The following is a 24,395-nucleotide window of genomic DNA, read 5'->3' on the forward strand; positions in this document are numbered from 1 at the left end:
TCTGCCTGCTAAGGTCTTTTAAATGTACATTAATTAAGAGAATTTTCCTTATGCGCAGTACTTAAATACGTGTTACGTCAGGCGCATATTTCATTGCGCAAATTGTTCATGATGCTCTCTTTTCAAGCATCTGTTTTATACTCATGTTTGTAAAAACCATAACGATTAATGGGTGTTGTTTGCACATTTGTTATATCTATTTGTACCTTAATACATTATCATTTTTGTTTAATGAATAAAATATATTTTTTTCTACTTTCATTTTTTTTCTAATATAACAACATTTTTACAACTGCTGTTGTATCATACTGGAATGGTACACCATTGGTTCCCACTTAACCTGTTGAAGTTACATCCCACTTCCACCTAGCTTCAACGTCTGCGCTACTCTGCTTCGGCAGTTGTTACTTTGTTGTTTGTTCTCTGTTACCATGAGCCGCCCTGGAGTCACATGGATCTATCAGCTGCACCGGGATGAACTTGTCCGGTACTGTGAAGAAAATCAACTGCCTGCCGAGTCGGGCGACACTGTCACGACCTTGCGTGCCCGACTCGTTCGGTTTATGCGTGACAGCAGTGACGTCACACCTGTAAGGGGCGAGGTGGAAGCCTCACTGGAAGTAAGTCCTGCTCCCACTCATTCCTTTTCTCAAAAGTTGTTCTTTTCCTCTTTGAAGTGTATGCCCGCTCTTGACAGCAGTTAGCCTAAGCGTGTTCTTGAATTTTTTCATGATGCTGAGCGCCTCATTAAGCTGAACCTGGTTCCTTCTGAGGCGTTTATGAAGGCGCTCTTAACTAAGTGTTCTGGTATATTTGTGAATAGGCTAACTGAGGCTATTGTGCAAAAGTCGGATTTTCACACATTTAAGTAATCCGTGCTGAAGGGAGTTTGCCCCCCCCCCCCCCCCCGGGTGTTGGACGCCTGCAAGAGAGACTTAGTCTTTCGCTTTCAGCGCCCTGATGAGTCGGTGACTCAGTACATTGATTCGGTACTTTCGTACGCGGATGTGTTGGAACTTGATACCCCCGAGGCGGAATTAGTTCAGCTCGTCTTAGGTAACTTTGCCCCTCGTGTTCTCAGTCTTGCTAGCATGTTAACTCCTCCTTCCACCCTTGATTCTTTACGAGCCTGGGGCAGTGAAATAGAGGCCCGTTTGTTAGCCGTCTCTAAATACGAGACGGAATTTCCATCGCGTCGTGACACTGATAGTAAGTGGCAACCTCGCGACTGTAAGTGCGAGGTTCGCTCGTTACCCACATTTCGCTCAGAGGCAAATGATAAGGCATGTCATTCTTATCGCCCCTCAAATCCTAGTCGGGGTGCATTCCGGCAACACACTCAGTCACACAACACTGAACACATTAGCGCGCCGGCAGCGGGCGCATTCTCTTCGCCTCGTGTAAGTGCTCCCGCCCACCTTGCTGCCGCCTCCGCTCTTAAAGCCACAGGTCATGTACAGTGCAATCAAAGAAATGTACGCACTCGCTGTGCAAACTGTTGCATATTTGGACATATTTCTAAAGACTGCGGTCAGCCATTCATACCGCACAATGACCGGAAATGTTTTTCCTGTAAGGGAACAGGGCATTACCGGGCTAAGTGTCCGGGAAACTCCGTCTGACGGGACGTAAGAGAGGACGTTTCTGTCGGTTTATTAAAAAATCCTCTGTGCCAGTCTATTTGCATTTTCTTCCAATTAATATTCAGGAGCATTCTTTTCCGGCTCTAGTTGACACTGGCGCCACCCATTCGGTTATTAGCGAAGGTTTTTTGCAGAATTTAATTAAAATGTTTCCTAGTATTGCTTCACATGTGTATTGCAATGATCCAGTTAATATTTGTGTTGCAAATGGTGAATGCATTCGATCTAACAAGTCAGTCACTTTACATTTAAAGATTAAACATTTTTCCTGGAACTGGAAATTCGCTGTCATTTCTGATTTACACCCTGAATTTATTTTGGGTTTAGATTTTTTGGGCAAGACTAAAGCAGTTTTAAATTTTGGTCTTCATGAGCTTTCTTTTGGATTCGCACCTACTGTCAAAATCCCTTTAACTTTCGACTCTTCTAAGCCTGTCATTTTTGAATGTCGTGATAGTAACGACTCTCTACAGAAGCAAGCCGTTGCCAACCTTGTGCATGGATTTTCCGATGTCATTTCTCCTAAAATCGGACGCTGCGACATTTTGCCCTACAAGTTTTACTTGAAGGATGAAACTCCGGTTCGCAGTAAATATCACAAGGTTTCCCCTCCTAAACTTCAGGCCATGCATGATATCGTAGATAAGCTCTTGTCTGCTGGCGTTATTTCTCCTTCCACTTCTGATTTTAGCACTCCCACCTTCCTAGTGCGTAAGAAGGACGGGGTTAATTGGCGAATGGTTCACAACTACATTCCCTTGAATCGTAAAATAGCCATGGAGGATGTTTATCCCCTCCCTACTGTAGAAAGTGCCTTGCAGCACTTAGGCAAGGCCAAGGTGTTTTCAATTATTGATTTAAATCAGAGCTTCCATCAATGCCTCCTGGATCCTTCTTGTCGTAAATATACCGCCTTTTCCACCCCGTTTGGCCATTTTGAATTTAATCGCATACCCATGGGGGTTAATTTTGGCAGTCAGGCCATGAGTCGTGTTTTGGACCATGTACTAAAGGACCTTAAGTATAAATTTGTGTTTAATTATGTCGATGATATTATTGTGTATAGCGATACTCTTGACGATCACATTGCCCACTTAACAGAAGTTCTTACTCGTTTACGAGCTGCTCATCTGACTGTTAACCCTAATAAGGTCATTTTGGCAAAGACGTCAGTAAAATTCCTTGGCTATGTCATTTCTCAGGGAACCCTCCTCGTGGATCCAGATAAAATTGCACCCATTGTACAGTTTCCTAAGCCTATCAACATTAAGGGAGTTCAGCGTATTTTAGGCATGCTGGGTTACTTTTCCAGATTTATTCATAATTTTGCTTCTCTAAGTGCTCCTTTAAATCACCTTCGAAAAAAGAATGTAGCTTTTGAGTGGGGTCCTGAACAAGAAAAATCTTTTCAGGCCTTGAAGACTTGTATGGCCTCTCCTCCAGTTCTTATTTTACCCGATTTCAGTAGACGCTTCGCAGTTCAGGTTGACGCCTCTTCTATCGCCCTTGGAGCAGTTTTAGGTCATTTGGAAGAGGGTAAGATCAGACCCATCGCCTTTGCAAGCCGTTCTCTTTCGGAATCCGAGCAGCGCCTGGGTGTGTACGAGAAGGAGGCCCTTGGGTGCCTCTTTGCTCTTGAAAAATTCGAAAATTATTTGGATGCTAACGAGTTTGACCTATTTACCGACAACCAAGCCCTTAGTTGGCTATATAACCACCCACACCAGCTGGGTAAGTTGGGTCGCTGGATCCTTCGGTTGTCGCGGTTCCGATTTTCCATTCATCACATACCAGGTAGAGAAAACATTATTGCTGATTCTCTTTCCCGTATGTTTTGTACTGATGAGTTTGAGCCTGTTGATGAGGACTATTCTGAGAGAACTGAATTCCTCTCTGTTTGTAAAATTTTTCCAGAGTCATACTTAAATATTAGAGAATGTCAGAGCAATGACCCTTTTTGCCAGGAGATTCGTAGAGATCTTCATCACAAAAGGCCTGTGCCTTATATTGAAGAACAGGGTTTACTTTACTTTACTGGAACTTCAGGTAGAGCTCGCAAGGCAGTCGTTCCAGCCGCCTTAAGGGCCATGGTATTGGCTTATTTTCATTCTTCACTTCTCGGTGGCCATTTGGGTATTGAGAAAACCCAGCGCAGGATTTCCGCGCATTTATTCTGGCCCGAGCTACTGAGCGATGTTCGTAGCTATGTTCGCTCTTGTGTAGACTGTCAAGTATCAAAGCCCCCTCACAACTCCAAGGTAGGGCTCTATGCCGCCGATCCTCCTGTTGCTCCTTGGCACGCTTTACATATCGACATATTTGGGCCTCTTACCCGGTCCAAAAAGGGAAATATCTGTTTACTAGTGGTTCTGGACATTTTTTCGAAATTTGTCATTCTCCTTCCTCTCAAAAACATGAAGGCTGCTACGATCGTTAGAGTTCTTAGAGAACAGGTGTTTAAATTGTTTGGTCCCCCTTGTATCATGGTTTCTGACAATGCTCCTTATTTCAGATCTTCTGTTTACAGTGATTTTCTTTTTGAATGGGCTGTGAAACCCATCTATAGCTCTGCTTACTTTCCTCAGGGTAACATGGTCGAACGAGTAAATAAGGTTTTGAAGAGCATCCTTATATCCTTCTATCGTTCTGACCAAACTCTTTGGGATTCCGATTTGGATTATATTAACGTGGGTTTGAACTCTGCTACTCATTCCTCCTCTGGATTTCCTCCCTCTCTTCCCTTCCTTGGGCGTGAGCTCACTCATCCCTTACTTAACCAGTGGGGCCTTCCCCCTCTCGACTCCGCCCTCGATGCCTCGGGCCTTGACAGTGTGCTCGACTCGGTAGCTTGCAATTTACGTAAGGCCCGTCAGGCTGTCGCTGAATCTTATAACAAATCCAGATCCCCTCATGGTTACAAAGTCGGAGACCTTGTTCTCTGTCGCAGCTTCACCCTCCCTTCTTTGGCCAGTAAATTAAATGTGAAACTTTTGCCTCCCTATGAAGGACCTTATAGTGTGCATAGGATTTTGGCCGCTAATACCTTGTTACTTAAGTCATGTAAGTTTAAACATAAGTTTAAGAAGGCTCATGTGAGTCAAGTCAAGGCCTTTGTGAGTTAAAGTATTTTGCTATTATTACTTGAGAGTGTTTATTAAGCTTGCGTTTAGATAACTGTTTTATTATTAAGTTTCAGTGTTGTTTGTTTGTTGTGTTTGCTGTTGCGGCTCTCCCCTTTTTTTTTCCCTTTTTAGTTTGGCGCGCCATCCTCTTCTCCCCTGCCCTCGCTCTGCTGGCCCCGCATCTCTACGATCTTCACCAGCCTGCTTCTTCGCTTCGAGGAGAGACGTCTTTTCGGGGCGTCGTCGTCGTCTTCGCCTCCCCCCGCCGGGACGTGTCCCCCTGAGAGCAATCTTCGCTTCGACTTCTTGCCTGATGGCATGGCTCCTTCGCGGCGCCCGGATGCAGGCCCCCTGTTGAGGTGCCCTGTTGAGCGCCGGCAGTCTCCAGTTTGAACGCCTTCGCGCTCCTGTGAGCGCTCGGATGCTCCAGAGCCCATCAGAGATGATCCCTCATCTACGATGATTGCCGCTCTGGATTGCCTGCCTCGGCACTTCGGTCTACGGCGGGTTCCGCTGGAGTCCCACCTAGGCCTGGGTGGTTGAGACTCGCGGATTCCCTGCACCAAACGACACTGATGGCGTCTTCTGCCCCGCTTCTGGACTCGTCAACGTTTCGGCTCGAGCTGCGAGCCGCGTTCCAGCATCCATGTTTTTGCAGCTTGCGTGGCTTCGCATTGTTCTTCGACTTCGTGATCTTATGCTCTCAGGGTAGGGCCACTTAAGGGGGGGGGGGGGGTTGCAGCAGTTGCCGCCTCCCGGGCTAGCAGAGCGCTCCCTTCCCCTCCATACTTTCCCCCTCTCCACCTTGCCCCAGCCTTCCCCTCCGCACTTCCCCTCCTCTCCCGAGGCTTCCCATCTTCCCTTCTCCTCGTTTCTCGAACCTTCCCCTCCGCCGCTTTTCTCTATTGTTCTCGAAAGACAGTTCGCCTGTATATAAGGCCGCGAGTTTGCTTAGGCCGGCACTGTCTTCAGTCACTCTCGCTCGTAGGCAGTCCGCTGGGAGGAGCCCGCGCTACTCAAGCTCATGGTTGATTAGTTATGTTAGAAGCTTCGCTTTAAATCCACTATGGATCTCTGCCTTGTAATTTCCGCGGGCATTAATGGTCTGTTTGCTCAAGTTTAACTTCTTTCTTACGAGCCTTCTGCTCTTGATTGAGTGGTCTAGATGGGTCTTGTAGCTAATTTCGTTGGATGTTCCATTTATCACCGACCTTAATTTACATGAGTGTTTGCTTGATTATTTGTTTTGCGCATTGGGCTTCCTCCCTGTCGTAATATTTTTTGTTTTAATGTCTTTTAGCTGGGGTTCGCGATTCCCATTTAAATTTGCCATGAAAACTTATGTTGCGTGTAAACTTAATGCATAATTTAAAGCCTTAATATTTATACTTAATTGCTTGATAACGAATTTGCTCTGCGTGAGACTTTTATATGATTTTTGTCTGCCTGCTAAGGTCTTTTAAATGTACATTAATTAAGAGAATTTTCCTTATGCGCAGTACTTAAATACGTGTTACGTCAGGCGCATATTTCATTGCGCAAATTGTTCATGATGCTCTCTTTTCAAGCATCTGTTTTATACTCATGTTTGTAAAAACCATAACGATTAATGGGTGTTGTTTGCACATTTGTTATATCTATTTGTACCTTAATACATTATCATTTTTGTTTAATGAATAAAATATATTTTTTTCTACTTTCATTTTTTTTCTAATATAACAACATTTTTACAACTGCTGTTGTATCATACTGGAATGGTACACCATTGGTTCCCACTTAACCTGTTGAAGTTACATCCCACTTCCACCTAGCTTCAGGTTATTGCAGTTGCGTTAGTTTTACATTTGTCATTGGTTCGGTCCACCCTAGACATGGCGAACAGCTGGGTATTCCATTCAACTTAGAAAGGGAGCAGTTAATTGCCAATTTGCATGCCGCAGGGCGAATGGTAGAGAATGATGATGACGTGCACTTACTACGTCTTAAATTAGTCGAATACCTCAACGGGAGAGACGAGTGGTCATTTGTGGAAAGCCCTGAGAATGCTCGTGAACGGGATTTGGCAGCCGATGTACTGGCAACTATTGGTGTCAACATGTTGAAAAATTTTCCGCGATTAGAGGCAAATAATGGTGATGAGTTGAGGAAAATATTGCTTGAAGTCGAAATGTTGAATGATACAAAAATTTTTTGTGATGATAATAGTATGTTGAGGTGTCTTTTGGGGAAAAGTACCGGCATAATGAGGGAAATTATTGCGCGCGGATTGGTAGAAGAGCGTAGTTGGCCGCAAGTTCGTGAGATGTTGTGGGAGAATTTGTGCCCGAGGAGAGTTAAATTTGGTTTGATACACGAGTATGTGAGTCGTTTTCAGAAGCGTGGAGAAAGTACTGCGCAATTCGTGGTCGATGTCGTTAGGCACATTAAAATATTTGGAGTGAGATTTTTGGATCACGAAGTTATTTCTATGATTATTGAAAATATGGTCCCTGAAATACGAGTGGAATGTTCGTTTGTTAAGAGGCCGGAAAGTAATTCGGGATTAATGGACTGGGCGGTAGAAGTGGATAATGTAAATTATGCTAGCAGGAGGTCCAGCGAAGGGGAAGTTAGTGCGGCCGCTCAGGAAATAGAAACCGGGAATGCCTTAATGGAGTTGGGAGGCAAAAATAGTGGTATAGAACTTGCTAGTGAAAGGTCCATTGAGGAAAATTCCCAGCTTAGGACGACGCCCTTAATATGCGATTTTTGTAAGAAAAAGGTCATATAAGAGATACGTGTTTTCGTAGGAATGGTTATGTGGGTACTTCTAATAAAATTTGTTTTTGCTGTGGTAAGATGGGACATGTACAAAAATGGTGCAAGCAATGGAGGAGTGGTAAGAAGCGTTGCGGTTTCTGTGGTAAAAGTGGTCATTTAACGAGTAGATGTTGGCAGAAGATGAAACTTAATCATTTTCGATTTAAAGATAAGCACCATATGTTAGTGATGCGAAGTGGAAATAATTTATGTGTGGAGGTAGAAGTGGGTAAGAATACAGTCAAAGCCCTTGTAGATACCTGAGCAAGTAAGAGTTTCGTGAGCGAAGAATTTTTTGAGCAATGCCTGAAACAAGGGAAACGAGTTGGGCATATTGTAGAGAGAGGGGAAGGTATACAGGTGCAAACAGCTGACGGGAAAATTCATAAGAGTGTTTTGAAAGTAATTATGCATATAAAAGTGGATAAATTCTCGTGGGATCGGGAATTTTATGTGATTTATAATTTGGTGTATAAAATGATATTGGGAATTGATTTTTTGAGTGATACTCGAGCGGTTATTGATTGTCGGACTCGTAGGTTAAGTTTCGGTTTTGCACCAAAGTGTCGTATTGGATTGGAAAAACCCCAGGGTAGCGAACAGGTAATTTGTGGAGGGATAGAGGGGTGCCGAGAAAGGTTGAGTATAAGCGAAGTTGAGAAAATTCAGGGAGTGATTGATGAATTTCAGGATGTCATTACCAAAAGAGTAGGTAAATGTATTTTGGACCCCTATAAAATTCAGTTGACGGACGATATCCCCATTAAATGCGTACCATACCAGTGTTCGCCCCCAAAAATGAAAGCCTTTAGGGAAATTATTCAGGATTTGCAAAAAGAAGGTATAATAACTGCCTCAAAGTCGAATTATGCATCACCCACATTTTTAGTAAAGAAGAAGAAAGCTGGCGAATTTCGTATTGTTTTGGACTACCGTCTTTTGAATCAGAAGATTAGGCTTGATCCGTTCCCATTATCAAAAATAGATACTATTTTTCAATACCTAGGAAAGGCTAAGTTTTTTACCATTTTGGACCTAAATGCTGCATTCCATCAATGTATTTTAGATGAATCGAGTCGAAAATATACTGGTTTCGTCACCCCTTGGGGACATTATGAGTGGAACCGCGTGCCGTTTGGGGTGAATATTGGAGTTAAATGTCTGTCAAGAATCTTAGGAAAAATTTTGCATGACGTGCAATAAAAGTTTGCTCTGAATTTTTTGGATGATATTTGCGTGTATTCAAATAGTTTGGAGGAGCACATTGAGCATTTACGCATAGTGTTAGGTAAATTGAGAGAGGCTGGGTTTACCCTAAATCCTGAAAAAATTTGTTGGGCAAAGCGGCAAATACATTTTTTAGGTGAGGGTAAATTAGTGATGGATCCTTTGAAAATCTCACCTATTGTCAGTTATCCTCCTCCAAAAAATGTTAAAGGGGTTATGAGATTTTTGGGGATGATTGGGTTTTTTAGCCGGTTCATCCCGAATTATTCGGAACTTTGTGCCCCCTTAAATAACTTAAAAAAGAAAGGGATACCCTTTGAGTGGGGGGAGGAACAAGAAAAGGCGTTTAAAACACTCAAAATAGCAATTTCAAGCCCGCCTTGCCCGATTTTGAAAAGAGGTTTGTGGTGCAGGTTGATGCCTCGAGTTTGGCTTTGGGAGGAGTATTATTGCAGGAAGGCCCCCTGGGAATGCAACCTATAATGTACATCAGTCGTACCCTAAATCAACATGAACAGAAGTACAGCGTGTATGAAAAGGAGGCACTGGCCTGTATTTATGCCTTGGAGAGATTAGAGACATTTTTAGAGCACGCAGAGTTTGATTTGTGTACCGACAATCAGGCATTGACGTGGCTGTTTACCCACCCCTGTCAGTTGGGTAAGATTGGGAGGTGGGTAATGCGCTTAAGTAGATTTAATTTTAAAATCAAGCATGTCAAAGGATCTGAGAATGTGGTAGCGGATGCGCTATCGCGTATGTATAATGCCGAGGAGATTGAAGAAGTAGGTGAAAGGTCAGACGAAGAGAGTAAGGAGAATTTTGATGTTTGTAATGTATTAGGAAATTTCCCAGAGGGTTTTGTCGATTTAAAGGAATGGCAAGATAAAGATGAGGAGGTAGGAAAAATCCGGGAAAATATTCAACTCCCCCAATACAAAAATTTTGAGATTCATAATGAAAAACTGCACTACAGTAAAGGGGGAAAGAGGAGGTTGTATGTGCCAAGTGCGTTGGTCAATATGTTGATGCGTTATTTTCATGACTCACAAGTTGGAGCTCACAACGGCATCGAAAAAACCTTAGACAAAATTTCTGATAATTTTTATTGGCCTACCATTAAAAAGGACGTAAGAAAATATGTTAAAGGATGTGTCTCCTGCCAGTTGGCGAAACAACCTCAAAATAGTAAAGTTGGGTACCATAGTGTGGAAAGTATTACGCGCCCCTGGCAGAGGGTATTTTTAGATGTTTTCGGTCCTTTACCCAGGTCGACGAAAGGGAATAGTTGTTTGTTAATTTTGGTTGATGGTTTTAGTAAATATTGCGTATTTTTGCCGTTGAGAGATATGAAAAGTAGCCAGATTATAAAAGCCCTTGTGGAGAAGGTGTGGAGTTTGTTTGGTGGGCCCGAACAGGTTGTAACGGATAACGCCAGTTATTTTTGCAGTCAGCTGTTTCAAGGCATGTGTCTTAATTGGGGTATTAAACACATTAAAACGAGTCCTTATTATCCGAACCCAAATCTTGTTGAAAGGGTAAATAAAAATGTGAAAATAGCAATGACCATCTTTAGTGAGAAAGACCATCAAAAATGGGATGAGCCTTTAATTTTTTTAAATATGGCTTTTAATATGACCAAGCATGGGGCTACTGGATTTACGCCAGCGTTAATATTCTTGGGGCGAGACATCTGCCATCCCCTATTAAATGTGTGGGGCATTTCGCCAGAGAATTTGTTAATTCATAGCCCGCGTAAGTTGGAAGAAGTGTGGGTAGATGTCGCGATGAATTTGGAAAAGAGTAAGGAAGTAGTTAGGGGTCAGTATAATAAAGGGCGGTTGCCGAACCCGTTTACTGTAAACCAGGAAGTTTTGTGTAGGGAGCACCATCTCAACGATAAAGGAAAGCGTAAGACGGCGAAATCGATGTATGCCTTTGGGGGTCCTTATGTAATTAAGAAATTTTTGGGGCCCGTTACCGTTTTGTTAGAAGAATGTGGGAACCATTTCCGGGTGAGAAAAGCTCACCTTTCGCAGTTGAAGCCCTATTGTCGTGGCTAGTCCGAATGCAATTTGGTTTCTAATTGATATAAAGGAGTTGTGGTGAAATAAGTGAGAAAATTTATATACTTTTATATCTATATTTATATTTAAATTATGATTGTAAGAATATATTTCGTGAATTTTGAAAGTGTTTTAGCGAGTCTTTTATATTTACATATTGTAATGTTTGCCGTGATTTTGGCAGGTAGCTGGATTTTTGGACTCTAATAAATTTAGTATGTATTAGACGTTTATCTAAGTTACCTATAGCCATTTGTGGAAAATTTGTTTTGGATAGAAAGTTTCATGGCCGTTGTATTTTTTTCAAATGGTTAAATTTACATCCAGGATTAAATTATTTTAGTTTAGTTTAATTTTTTTTGTAAAACCTTTGGAGAGTTTAGCTATGGGTCGCGCTTTACAGTTAGTGTTTGGTGCTATTTCGAGTTTGCTATCTGTGTCTTAGTTTTGTGTTTTTCTCTTCCGCGGCTCTTTTGAGTCTTTCTTACTTCGTCTTCTATGTGTTGCTTTTAGTGTTACTTACTTTACGCGGACCTAATAGTTAGATAACTCAAAGGGGTATTATATATTTTTATTTTTTTTGTCGGGGAGGTTGAGACACATCAGGTGTCTCATGTGATTATGTTTAGTGTTTATTATGTTTAATTATAATTTTAACGTAATTTTTTTAAGTAATGTTTTCATATTTATTTTTATATACGTCTTTACTAGTTTTAGTTAATATTTAATCAAGTACTGTGGTTTACCGTGCGGCCATTGACCCCTGCTAAATGGACTTGTCCACGCATGAGAGAGGGGGAAATTAGCGGAGGGAGGTGGATGATGTCACGGGAGTGTGACGTATGCGGCGAGCGGACAGTTTGGACTCTGGGCAGTCGTAGTCGAGAGAAGCTTGCGGGCGTTGACCGACGGCGGGTCAGTTGTGAATATGGGATCCCAGGGTAACTCCGTGCACGGGAGTTCGGACACGACCCACACTTCGGTATGAACGGTTAATCATGGACACTGCTACGCGGAGTTATCGTTGCCGCGGCCCGCATCAGATGCATTATATTTTTGATAATTTGGAATGTACGGCAACGTATTTCGCATCAACGATTTTAAACTTTTTCGCAAGTCGCGAGTGTTAATCCACCATGCCCCGAAGTGCGTCGACCGGGGCCATTTGACTGTGCAACATGGTCATCTACGCCCAGTCTACAGCCCGGGTACCCGAGGCGCTACACTTTGGTAAATTTCTACTGCACGGCGAGCACCAATGTAAGTAAAACATTTAATTTATTAATGGTGGAAGAAGAAGTTGTTTTGGGACGGTAGCCAAGATTTCGTGTGGACTCTCCCCCCCCCCCTCCTCGCGCGGCGTTGAAGGACAGACTTAGACTTATGCGATGGCAAGGTTTTTGTGCCGCAGGTAACGTGATCGCTACGGCCGGGCGTCACGAATAGCATTTGTAAATTTTGTCGTTTTTTATGTATTTTATTCCACTTGTCTGTAGTTCATGTATTCTAATTTATCTGGAATAAATTTAAATGTTTGTATATAAAGTAATTGGTTTGAACGCTGCAATAACCTACTGCACACACAATCAAACTTGTAATTTAGTTTTGCGTCTCTACCGCGTTTACGCAACTAGCCTTGGCGAAGTCAAGGTTAGCGGGGTTGAAAAACAATGCTTGTAACTGGCGGTGCAGGTAGAGATGGACGTGGGCTGTTCGCCCCCGCACGGGTTAATTTTTTCACACCCACAAGAAAAAAAGGCCCGATGAGTACGCCGTCAACAATACCGGCCCACACATTAACTGAATAACGTTTCTGGTGAGCTGTAACACACGTTGCATGCGGATTGACATAATTCCAAAACATGACGGTTGTGCGAATTGAGAATAGTGTCTTGAGTGAACTTGGCTTCATCGCTGAATAAAACCGCTAACTCGGGGTTCCTCAATTTTCTTCAAATGTACCAACGAGAAAAGGTCATGCGAAGAGGATAGTCCGCCGCATCCATGTGTTGCACTTTTTGAAGGTGGTACGGGTACAAGAGTTGCCCATGAAGAACTCGCCAAACAGCCATTTTGTCAGCATTCATATCGGAACCTTCTGCCCTTGTGCTTGTATCCGGACTCTCCTCAAATCTCTGAAGTACATCTTCTTCAAAACTGGGAGTACGAACCCTGCGTGGAGCACCAGCATTTGGTCTTGTGACGGCACATGTACCAGTATCACGCATTCGCTGAGTAAGTCTTGCAAACATGGTGTGAGCTGGAAACCTACGACCCGGATATCGTTCTTCGTACAGACGACGGGCGGCTCGTCCATTTTGTCTAGCTTCCCCGTAAACAAGCAGCATGTCCGTGTACTCACTAAACATGTACTCCATTGAGCTATACTAAAACATCGCCCTTTTCAGAACCACAGCGAAAGAAATGACACCACGAGTTTGCTTGTACAACAGAACAGTCAACGACAGACCACCAGTGATATCAAAACACACTGCGACACTGCGATGTCACGTTGCGCAGTGCTATGGCACGGCACGAACGGAAGAAAAGAGGTGAGGGCGCCACCAACGGAAGTAAAAAGGGGCGGGGGTCAGCATTCGACATCGTACAGTCCTTTCGAGCGCTGCCCGGCATCGTAAACACGTAATTCACCACAGCATCTTCTGTCTCGCACAAAGCCCAACGGGTTGCCTATGCTGACTCTTTCTGGGGCTACAGAGGCCTAACTACGCGTTTCTGGCAACATGTTTATTGGCAAAAATGGTTGCAAATAATAAGAGCTTTCTACCCTCAAGCGTTGTAACATGAATTTTGATACACCCTGTATTTAACTGAACTAGTATTATAATCAATTATTACTTATAAACATTATAATATAATCAATTTACATTTTACGCATATTCATAAAATTGCTTTCCTTTGTACTTATACGCAGCCTTGTGACCGGAAATTAAACCAGCATACTCATTGTTTTAAATATGACTTGTAGCGCCACCTGTTATGGTTAAACTGAACTAAATGATCCTTTACTTGTGCTAAACATGTTGTAACGAGATATAATACTAGTCACGCCATCTATGCGCCAAATGTGAACGAAGTATTATTCTGAATATTTTAGAGATTAAATTTATGTATCCAAACGTCGTTTGGCCTAATGTCGTTTTGCCTAAACTCGCAGAGCACCACTCCACATTCTCAGGCAGTGATCAAACCTTACAGTCATTTTGCCTAAATTCGTTCTGCCTACAGTCGTTTTGCCTAAAATTCTAGGCATCAGTTTAGCTTGCCCTACAGTCATTTTGCCTAGTCATTTCGCCTAAAAGTCGTTTTGCCTAAAGCCGTTGTGCCTAAGGTCGTTTTGCCTAAAATTATAATCGCCTGCTTAAGTTCCCTTAAAGTCGTTTGGCCTAAAATCGTAATGCCTAAAATTTGTTTTGCCTAAAGTCGTTTTGCCTAAAGTCATTTGGCCTAAAGTTAGTTTGCCTAAAGTCGTTTTGCCTAAAGTCGTTTTGCCTAAAGTCATTTTGCCTAAAGTCGTTTTGCCTAAAGTCATTATGCCTAAAGAACATTTTAGGCTAAATGACTTTAGGCAAAACGACGTGTACTCCATAACCTTGGTAGGATATAAACTCGACCTTACATACACTAACATACGGATGTCATCAGGTTTCTAAAGTATATACTTTAGAAACCTGATGACATCCGTCAGATGAAATCAAGATGGCGGTCTCCACTAAACAATATGGTCGCCTCCAGCAGACTATAATGGTATAACTTTTTATTTTGATGATAAATTTATTTTTAAGATATCGAAGTAACGAAAATTGTTTTGGGTAGGAGTGGGGGGCTCGATGATGTCATCGTAACAAAAAGTACAACACACAGGAGTGAGGAGTTCGATGACGAAGTCATCAAGTATTTAAATTAAAATTTTATTAAGTAATTTTTCCCGATTTTCTAAGTTAATATTTGAGGATTTTCAAGATGGAGGGACGTAATGTCATAATTTGGCGGAATGTTCTAGATATCAAAATGGCGGAATCAAAAGGGTTAAAGGTCAAATCCAAGATGGCCGCCGTGGCTCCCAGACCAGGAGCCAGTGCCCCAGGACCTACTAAATACACCTACTCATTTCCATTCGAGCAACAGCATGCTGTTTGCAGAGCTCACTGTGTTTTTCCAAACACTGAAAATCAGCGAGACCACCAATCTTTTCCTGATAATTGTAATGCTTGAAGCATCTTTAGCATACTTGAATAACATCATGATATGTAGGTAGTGAGTTGGGAATGCACCAAATCAGTTAAATTACTGATGAAGATAAAATGTCACGAATTGTTGTGACATGACTTCGCTATCTTAAATCCTTTTTTTGCATCTGCGGAGGTTTGAGGATTGCCACGTATTCTTGTGGCGTGGTGCAGCACTGGCTGTGCGATGTAGTTGCGGGTTGTGCCATAAGAGGTCTCTGCGGGAAGGGCTCCTATGTAGACTTTGCGGACCCAAATTCACAATATACAACCATGAACCAAGGCTCAGACCGTCAAACCTACACTACTTTTGCTATAATGTTTTACAACAATCTTCCAGACTTTCGAATCACTACATTGAGACAATGATAATTTTGATCTAGTAGCTTTAAATTCACTAACGATGGCAAAACACTGGCACTTTCAGTGTCTTTTCTTTGGCAGTAATATTCTCTATTGATACAATGGTCTCTAAGGTCATATCTAAGTTGTAGATTTCCAAAATTTTCTCTTACAGCACCAAGAGCACCTATAGACAACTGAGGAATATGCTGCTTCAACAGTTTTCTTGCTTGCACATTGTTATTCACATTAGCAGCAAGCTGGTGTAGTTTTGATGTGTATTACCTCACAACATAATTTTCATATTCTATCTTAAATGACTTTCCATCCGAATGAAGACCTCTCTAGAAAATTAGTGTAAACGCTTTAATCCCAATCATCAATGAGAAACTTTTCCCATGAACAATGAGATTTAAATAAATGGTTAAGTCTTTTAATAATTACACATTGTTCCATCGATGTAGCTGGACCAGAGATTTCAATATTGCATTCATGTTTCTCTGATTGTTCTTTCTCGTTGCCAACAACATATCCGTAGAAAAATTTGTTTTTCATACCCAATCACAACACTTTATTATTATTATTTTTTTGCCAAATATGCATGTCTGTAAACAAAGTAACATAATATATTAGTTTTGAACTTTGATCTTTTAAGTAAATAATAATGTTTAAATACTCTCCACAACTGTTTTAAATCATAAGTGTTTTTTTATATATCATCCACTATGACATCTGGATGAAGGAAGAAATTTACTTTGAAATTATCCTTCATGAAATTACAATTTTTTCCAAACCTATTTATGTAAAGAATTTTTTTATCTTGCAAAAAATGTATTTGTATCTTATTTATCTTTCATGCAATATTTTAGCACCTAATTTTTGAAAAAAAAATTTTAACAATACAAACGTGTTGACTTAAAAAAATTCTCTTAGGAATGTATACCTCAGAAATCACTTAAATTTAACTGCTACAAAAAATGAGATATACAAAAATGTATAACAGAAAAATCAGTGAGAGTGGTATTGCAATGTAGGAACTAACAACTTCCTATATTAAAAAAAAACGAATTATGAAAGTATTTGAAAAGTAAAATAACCTTACACCACTATATATATACACACACACACACTAAAACAATTACTCACTTTCATCCAACCAAAATTTCTGTCTTAATGTTATCCCTGTCTATTGATTTTTACTATAAATAATAAAAAGGAGTATAAATTATGTAATCTGCAGTTAAGAATGAATAACACCATATTATAATTAACTTTTTCTAAGCTTAACAAACCCCTCATTCCAAGTACAATTAGTTTTATCTATTAATAAAATAAAAGATTAAAAAAAACAGGATTATTTCACTTCAATGATGATTCCCTGTGACTGAAAAATTTATATAAATTATGTATGAATGTATTTATGTATGTGTGGTATATTGTGCGCTGCCAGGTTGGCAACGCACGTCCGGACAGACAGTTCCGGGATGGAGGCTTGTGACACACTGCCAAAAAAAGACTGGTGTGTAGTTTGTACATTGTAATCCCAAAGTTACTACATTGACGACGAGAGTGGGATTGGTTTCTTTGCGTGCATTACGGGTCGTGTAATGTTCAGAAAGAATGTCGGGGTTTAAAGTTGAAAGTTTTACGCCCTTTACGCCCGGCGAGGACACGTGAGACTCGTATGTCAAAAGGCTGGAACAGCTTTTCATCGAAAATGGCGTGGGAGACAAGCCAGGGGATCAAGTTAAATGACGTGCAATCCTTATTTCGTCTGTAGGGAAACAAACGTATGAAGTGCTACGCAATCTGCGTCAGCCTAAGAAGCCATCGGAGCGCACCTACAGCGAGCTAGTCACTTTGTTGACGAGCCTTTTTTCTCCACGGTCATCTGTGATTGCCGAGCGTCACAACTTCCACAAGTGTGTCCAACAAGAACAGAAAACAGTTTCAGATTTTGTGGTGAATTTACGGAAATTAACGCGCTCTTGCAATTTTGGTACCTACCTTCTTAGATGCTGCATTGCATGCCAGTTTTAGCAGTTCAGCATGAAGCGGCCATGGGAAATGCAGCCCTTCATGTAAATATGCCGAAAGTAGAAATTTAACATGGCTCGGTGGAACAGGCCGAGGGACCAGTAAATGTACACGTGGTGAAAACACGTTCGCGGAAAGATAGCGTCAAAAATCAGGGCGGGCACAGGTGTTTGTACTGTGGAAATGTTAATCATTATGTGCGTGACTGCAAGTTCCGTAAGTACAAGTGTAATAATTGTAAACGTTTAGGACATCTTAAACGAATGTGCCCGAACTTCATGTCGACTGATACGAAGGACCAGACCCATCATAATTATGTTGTGCGTGAAGACCCTGATCGCCAAAGTGTACACAAGTCGGACGAGGATTTTGCATCTGTGTTCCAGTTGTGTGGGTTGGCAGCCAGGTCACGACCTTGGGTTATGGAGGTGTCGGTGGGGGACGTGGTGCTGGATATGGAAATCGACAGTGGCGCGTCTATATCTGCTATTTCAGAAAGGCTGTATAGGACGCAGTTTTCAAAATACCCCTTGTCTCCGACACGGGATAGTCTCAAGTCTTACACGAACAGTGTAATACACCCATGCGGGACAATTATGATACTGGTGAAAGTGAAGTCGAGCAAGCCCAAGGAGCTAGATTTGTTTTTAGTTCCAAATGGAGGCCCTCCACTTCTTGGAAGGGATTGGTACGATGCTTTAGAGCTGCCAAAACCGAGTCTCAACCATATCAGGGCCACTTCAGATGAGGACAGGTCAGTGCTGAGTGTCATTACCGAACAGTACCCTACCTTGTTCGATGACGGTTTGGGTACATTCATTGGAAGTAAGGTGTCACTGCATGTACGTGAAGGGACAGCACGTCTTTTTACCTGCTAGGCCCCTGGCCTTTGCGCTTAAGAGCAAGGTTGATAAAGAGCTAGACAGGCTTCTGGGGTTAGGTGTACTTCATCCAGTGTCATTTAATGAGTGGACCACCCCAATCGTTCCGGTTGCAAAACGTGATAGTACGGTCCATATTTGTGCTGATTTTAAGATCACAGTCAACGCTAACCTCATTGTGGAACATTATCCTTTACCGCGAGTTGATGAGTTGTTTTCCAAGCTTCAAGGGGGGGGGGGGGGGGTAGAGTTTTCTCAAAGTGATCTTTCCCAGGCATTCCAACAGTTGCAGGTCGATGAGAAGTCGCAGGAGCTGTGCACTATCAACACGAATAGGGGATTGTTTCGGTTTAGCAGACTCCCTTTTAGAATAGTGTCTTGCCCTGCTATTTTTCAATGCACAATGGAGCAAGTCCTACAGGGGTTAGAAGATGTGTGTTTTCAAGATGATAATTTGGTAACAGATGCTACCAAGGAAATTCACTGGCGAAATCTTCATGGACTGTTACGTTTGCAGGACCCTGGTTTCAAGGTAAATAAAGCGAAATGTGCATTTTTTCGTTCATCAGTCTCTTTTCTGGGGCATAGGGTAGATAAGGAGGGGTTTCATACGAGTGATGAAAAAGTCAAAGTGGTAGTAGATGCGCCGCCACCTCGTAGTGTCAGCCAGTTGAGGGCGTGGCTAGGCCTGGTTAATTACTATACCCATTTTATGCCTAACCTAGCCACGGTGTTGGCACCTTTAGATGAATTTTTGAAAAAGGGTCAAAAGTGGGTTTGGGCACAAAGCTGCAATTCTGCCTTCAAAGAGTTAAAACAGCTGATTGTCTCCTCACATGTTGTCATACACTACAACCCGGATTTGCCAGTTCGTTTGGCATGAGATGCGTTCCCGTATGGTGTGGGAGCAGTCCTAAGCCATATCCTACCCAGCGGGGAAGAGAAGCCAGTTGCATTTGCTTCTCGCACCTTGTCGTCTGCAGAGAGAGAGTATATTCTCAACTAGATAGAGAAGCCTTAGCAATTATATTTGGAGTTAAAAAGTTCTTCCAGTACTTGTACGGCCGAAGCTTTACCCTGATTACCGATCAACCATTAACACACATTCTAGGTAGCCATTGTGGTATTCCGCAGCTCGCTGCCAATAGACTGCAGCGTTGGGCAGTGTTTCTTCAGGGTTTCAACTACACAGTTTAGTACGCCAAAGGTGACGCCCATTTGAATGCTGATGGCCTCTCTAGGTTGCCACTTCCAAATGTTGAGCCTTCTTCAACCCAATTTTCATATTTGGATGTTGGAGTGTCAGAGTTTTTGCCAGTGATGCCTCAGGAAATCAGGCGAGAATCTGAAAGGGATGGAGTGTTAGGTAAAATCATTAGGTGTCTTAGAGATGGTTGGGCCACGCAACTGTCCGACACACTCAAACCATTCTATGACAAAAGAAACGAACTTGCACTAGAAGGGGGCTGCGTTTTGTGGGGGCACCGGGTCGTCATTCCCCAAGTCTTGCAGGATCGAGTGTTGCAGGAGTTGCACACCAGCCACTTTGGTATATGCAAAATGAAAGCCTTGGCACATTCGTATGTATGGTGGCATCGGATAGACAAGGATTTGGAGAGGGTAGTTTCTTCTTGTACCCCATGCTTCCAGAACAAGTCCTTGCCAGACAAGACAATCCTGCTGCCGTGGGCGTGGCCCGACCGACCTTGGCAAAGAATTCATGTGGATATCGCCGGTCCATTCATAGGAAAGCATTTCCTAGTCCTTGTGGATAGCCATTCAAAATGGCTAGAAATCAGTGTGCTTCCCAGTATTACGTCGGATGCAGTCATAACATAGTTGCGTTGGTGGTTTGCTGTATACGGGTTGTCAGAACAGCTAGTTTCAGATAATGGTGTCCAGTTCTCGTCGGAAGAGTTCAGTCGTTTTTGTAAACACAATGCTATAAGGCACACGTTTTCACCTCCGTATCACCCTTCCTCAAACGGTCTGGCGGAAAACATGGTCAGAACCTTTAAAAACAAACTCAAGTCATTGGTTCACTCTAATGTTCCGCTCAACACAGCCTTACCCCGCTTCTTGTTGAGCTACAGAATAACCCCCCATACGGTCACGGGGGAGTCACCTAGCAGTTTAATGTTCGGTAGGGTTGTTCGTAACCGTTTGTCGTTACTAGCCCCGTCTGTAGCTACCACTGTTGCAACTCGCCAAATGGGTTCAGTGGTCTCACGTTCCGCCCTCAGGAACAGAGCTTTTGATGTGAATGACAGTCTTGGGTTTACCGTTTATGCACGTGGGAAACAGAGTTGGGAGAAGGGGGTGGTCGTTGGCAAGTTGGGTCCACTCACGCACAGTGTGCAAGGGGCCAGCAGAGTCACCCATCGCCACCACCTAGATCAGCTTCGCCCCCTTTCGCCGTTGTCGCAGATGGAGGCAAACACAGTCAGCAGCAACAACATGCGGGTCAGTGGTAGAGAAGCACAGCTGCCACCCTGCCACCAAACGTCCTCAACTGCGGAGCCTACAGGCAGCAGGGCAGCACTGACAGAAAAGGAGTCACAGGAAAACGTGATGGAAAGTGCAGCTGGCAGTGTCCAAGATGAAGAAAGGAGTAGGTGTAGTGATGCGGAAAACGGGTTTAAGGGGTTTGTGCAAGGGGAACACAGTGTATTCGTGAGTAGTGATGCCAGTAGTCAACAACGATACCCCAAAAGGAACAGGGTCCCCAAAAAAAATGATGAACCTGTGATGTACGTGAACATACATTTCTAGTAGTACTCTTTGTCTGTGTGTCCTTGTTGTTGTTTGTTTGTTCGCTACTATAGGTAGGAGAGGAGTGTGGTATATTGTGCCCTGCCAGGTTGGCAACGCACGTCCGGACAGACAGTTCCGGGATGGAGGGTTGTGACACATGGCCAAACAAAGACTGGTGTGTAGTTTATACGTTATAATCCCAAAGTTACTACAGTATGTATTAATTTGTATTGTATGTATTAATTTGGAAACATTTTTTTAATGACTGCAAAAATCGCACTTTAGATTAACACATCATAAATTTTTATATCTGAGGTAAGCCATTAGCCCTAGAAGCTACAAATAAAATTACTCAGTACCATTCATTCAGCCATAATTTGTATGCGAACTAATCTGTGGGGTTTAAAACCAAAAATCAATTTATTGTGGTTACCATCTCACTATTCAAAGAGAATCCATGGCCATACAATCTTTTGGGCTATCTACCATCGATGACAGTTATGAATAGATAACCCTTACAAATGTCACCACTCTCTATTGCCAATTGTTTCTATTCATCTATCACTTCAGACATTTTCTTAGTTTTCTTCCTAAACCTGACAACACAAATTATGATTTTCTTTAGTCCCACAGCTCTGTAAAGAAAGCAAGAGATCAATAAAAGGAGCAAATGTGCACAATCAATTATATTTTTCATTTTGTTTCAAACTGTCATTTTATATTGAGCAATTTAATTTGGAGACTAACAAGACTGAAAATTGTTAAGCAATTATTGTATGTCTATGATTACAGTCATAATAATATGGTGTGTTGAAGACAAACACGTGTACCCAGGGGCGCAACAACTAAATTTCCAAAGGGGGGGGGAATATACCTTTTTATAAAGAATCATCGATCCCCCATATTGAAGTGGTCCTCCCCCGGGAAAATTTCTATTTCAAGGTGGAAAATGGTGCTATTTAAGCAGTTTTATTATCTAAAAATTGATTACACAGCACTTTATTTGCCCCCATTTGCCCCCACTTCAAGGTTTCAGAGGGGGGGGGGGGGTGGCAAAATACCCTTGCCCCCCCCCCTGTTGTTGTGCCCCTGCGTGTACCTCAATGGAATTAACATTTCCTTCAAGTACAGGCATATAATAAGATGGAATATTCATGAATGTAACCAGTAACAGAATGAATGTGAATTAAATATTAATTTACATTATTGTCATGATCTCTGAAACTTTATTAGATGGATGTTGAAATGGGTACACAACTGTTAATTCTAAAATTTCATAATACTTTTTCCATATTCTGGGAAAACAATGTTTATTATCTACATCTGTAAAGAATTTTATGCAAACATTGTTCTTTTGAGCTCGGTAAAGTTCTATATTGTATATACAAACACCAACACCGGAAACAAGATGGCGCAGGGTGATGGGCAGAGAAAAATACTACCGCAACCAAAAACATCATAGCAAAATGATAAAAAAAATAAAAAAAAACAATGGCAAATCATTTAATAAACACGTAGTATAATTACTAAAACCCGCAACCATTTTTTATTAAAATAATTAATAGATAATGGTCAACCTAAAAAACAAATCTTGAAAATGAAATCTTATAAATATATTAATTCATGGGAATAAAATTACCTAAGGATTGTCCGAACATAACACATGATTCCAATGTTAGCTAAAGGTATCCTTTACAATTTGTACCATCCACAATTTTAAGCTGGGCCGTGAGATCTTCTGTATATACTTTTACCAACAAAAAAGTGCGCCGAATGACTGAAGTAGCCTGCGCGAAATGTGCTCGAATTAAATATTTTTTTCCTTCATTCTCTATCTAAAAAAAAAAATGTTTAAAATAAGCATACGAAAGTGAAGGTTCTACTCAGCAATAAACCAGAAAATATTTAAGCTTGAAAAATAAGTACTTAAAATAACTCTAGCTAAACATGGACCATTGCATTCCAAATTTTTATTATAAAATAAATTCATAGGGATCAAACTAAGGATTGTCCGAACATAACACATGATTCCAATGTTAGCTAAAGGTATCCTTTACGATTTGTACCATCCACAATTTTAAGCTGGGCCGTGAGATCTTCTGTATATACTTTTACCAAAAAAAAGTGTGCCGAATGACTGAAGTAGCCTGCGCGAAATGGGCTTGAATAAAATAATTTTTTTCTTCATTCTCAATCGAGAAAGAAATGTTTTACAATAAGTATACAAAATTTAAAGTTCTACTCAGCAATAAACCAGAAAATATTTATGTTTGAAAAATAAGTTCTTAAAAAAACACTAGCTAAACATGGACCACGACAGCCAAATATTTATGATAAATTTTAATTCATAGGGATCAAACTAAGGATTGTCCGAACATAACACATGATTCCAATGTTATCTAAAGGTATCCTTTACAATTTGTACCATCCACAATTTTAAGCTGGGATGTGAGATCTTCTGTATATACTTTTACCAACAAAAATGTGTGCCGAATGACTGAAGTAGCCTGCGCGAAATGGGCTTGAATAAAATAATTTTTTTCTTCATTCTAAATCGAGAAAGAAATGTTTTACAATAAGTATACAAAATTGAATGTTCTACTCAGCAATAAACCAGAAAATATTTATGTTTGAAAAATAAGTTCTTAAAAAAACACTAGCTTAACATGGACCACGACAGCCAAATATTTATGATAAATTTTAATTCATAGGGATCAAACTAAGGATTGTCCGAACATAACACATGATTCTTATGTTAGCTAAAGGTATCCATTACAATTTGTACCATCCACAATTTTAAGCTGGGCCGTGAGATCTTCTGTATATACTTTTACCAACAAAAAAGTGTGCCGAATGACTGAAGTAGCCTGCGCAAAATGGGCTTGAATAAAATAATTTTTTTCTTCATTCTCAATCGAGAAAGAAATGTTTTACAATAAGTATACAAAATTGAAAGTTCTACTCAGCAATAAACCAGAAAATATTTATGTTTGAAAAATAAGTTCTTAAAAAAACACTAGCTAAACATGGACCACGACAGCCAAATATTTATGATTAATTTTAATTCATAAGGATCAAACTAAGGATTGTCCGAACATAACACATGATTCCAATGTAAGCTAAAGGTATACTTTACAATTTGTACCATCCACAATTTTAAGCTGGGATGTGAGATCTTCTGTATATACTTTTACCAACAAAAAAGTGTGCCGAATGACTGAAGTAGCCTGCGCGAAATGGGCTTGAATAAAATAATTTTTTTCTTCATTCTCAA

Source organism: Bacillus rossius, chromosome 2 (assembly GCF_032445375.1).
Source record: "Bacillus rossius redtenbacheri isolate Brsri chromosome 2, Brsri_v3, whole genome shotgun sequence".
In the NCBI taxonomy this organism is placed as follows: Eukaryota; Metazoa; Arthropoda; class Insecta; order Phasmatodea; family Bacillidae; genus Bacillus; species Bacillus rossius.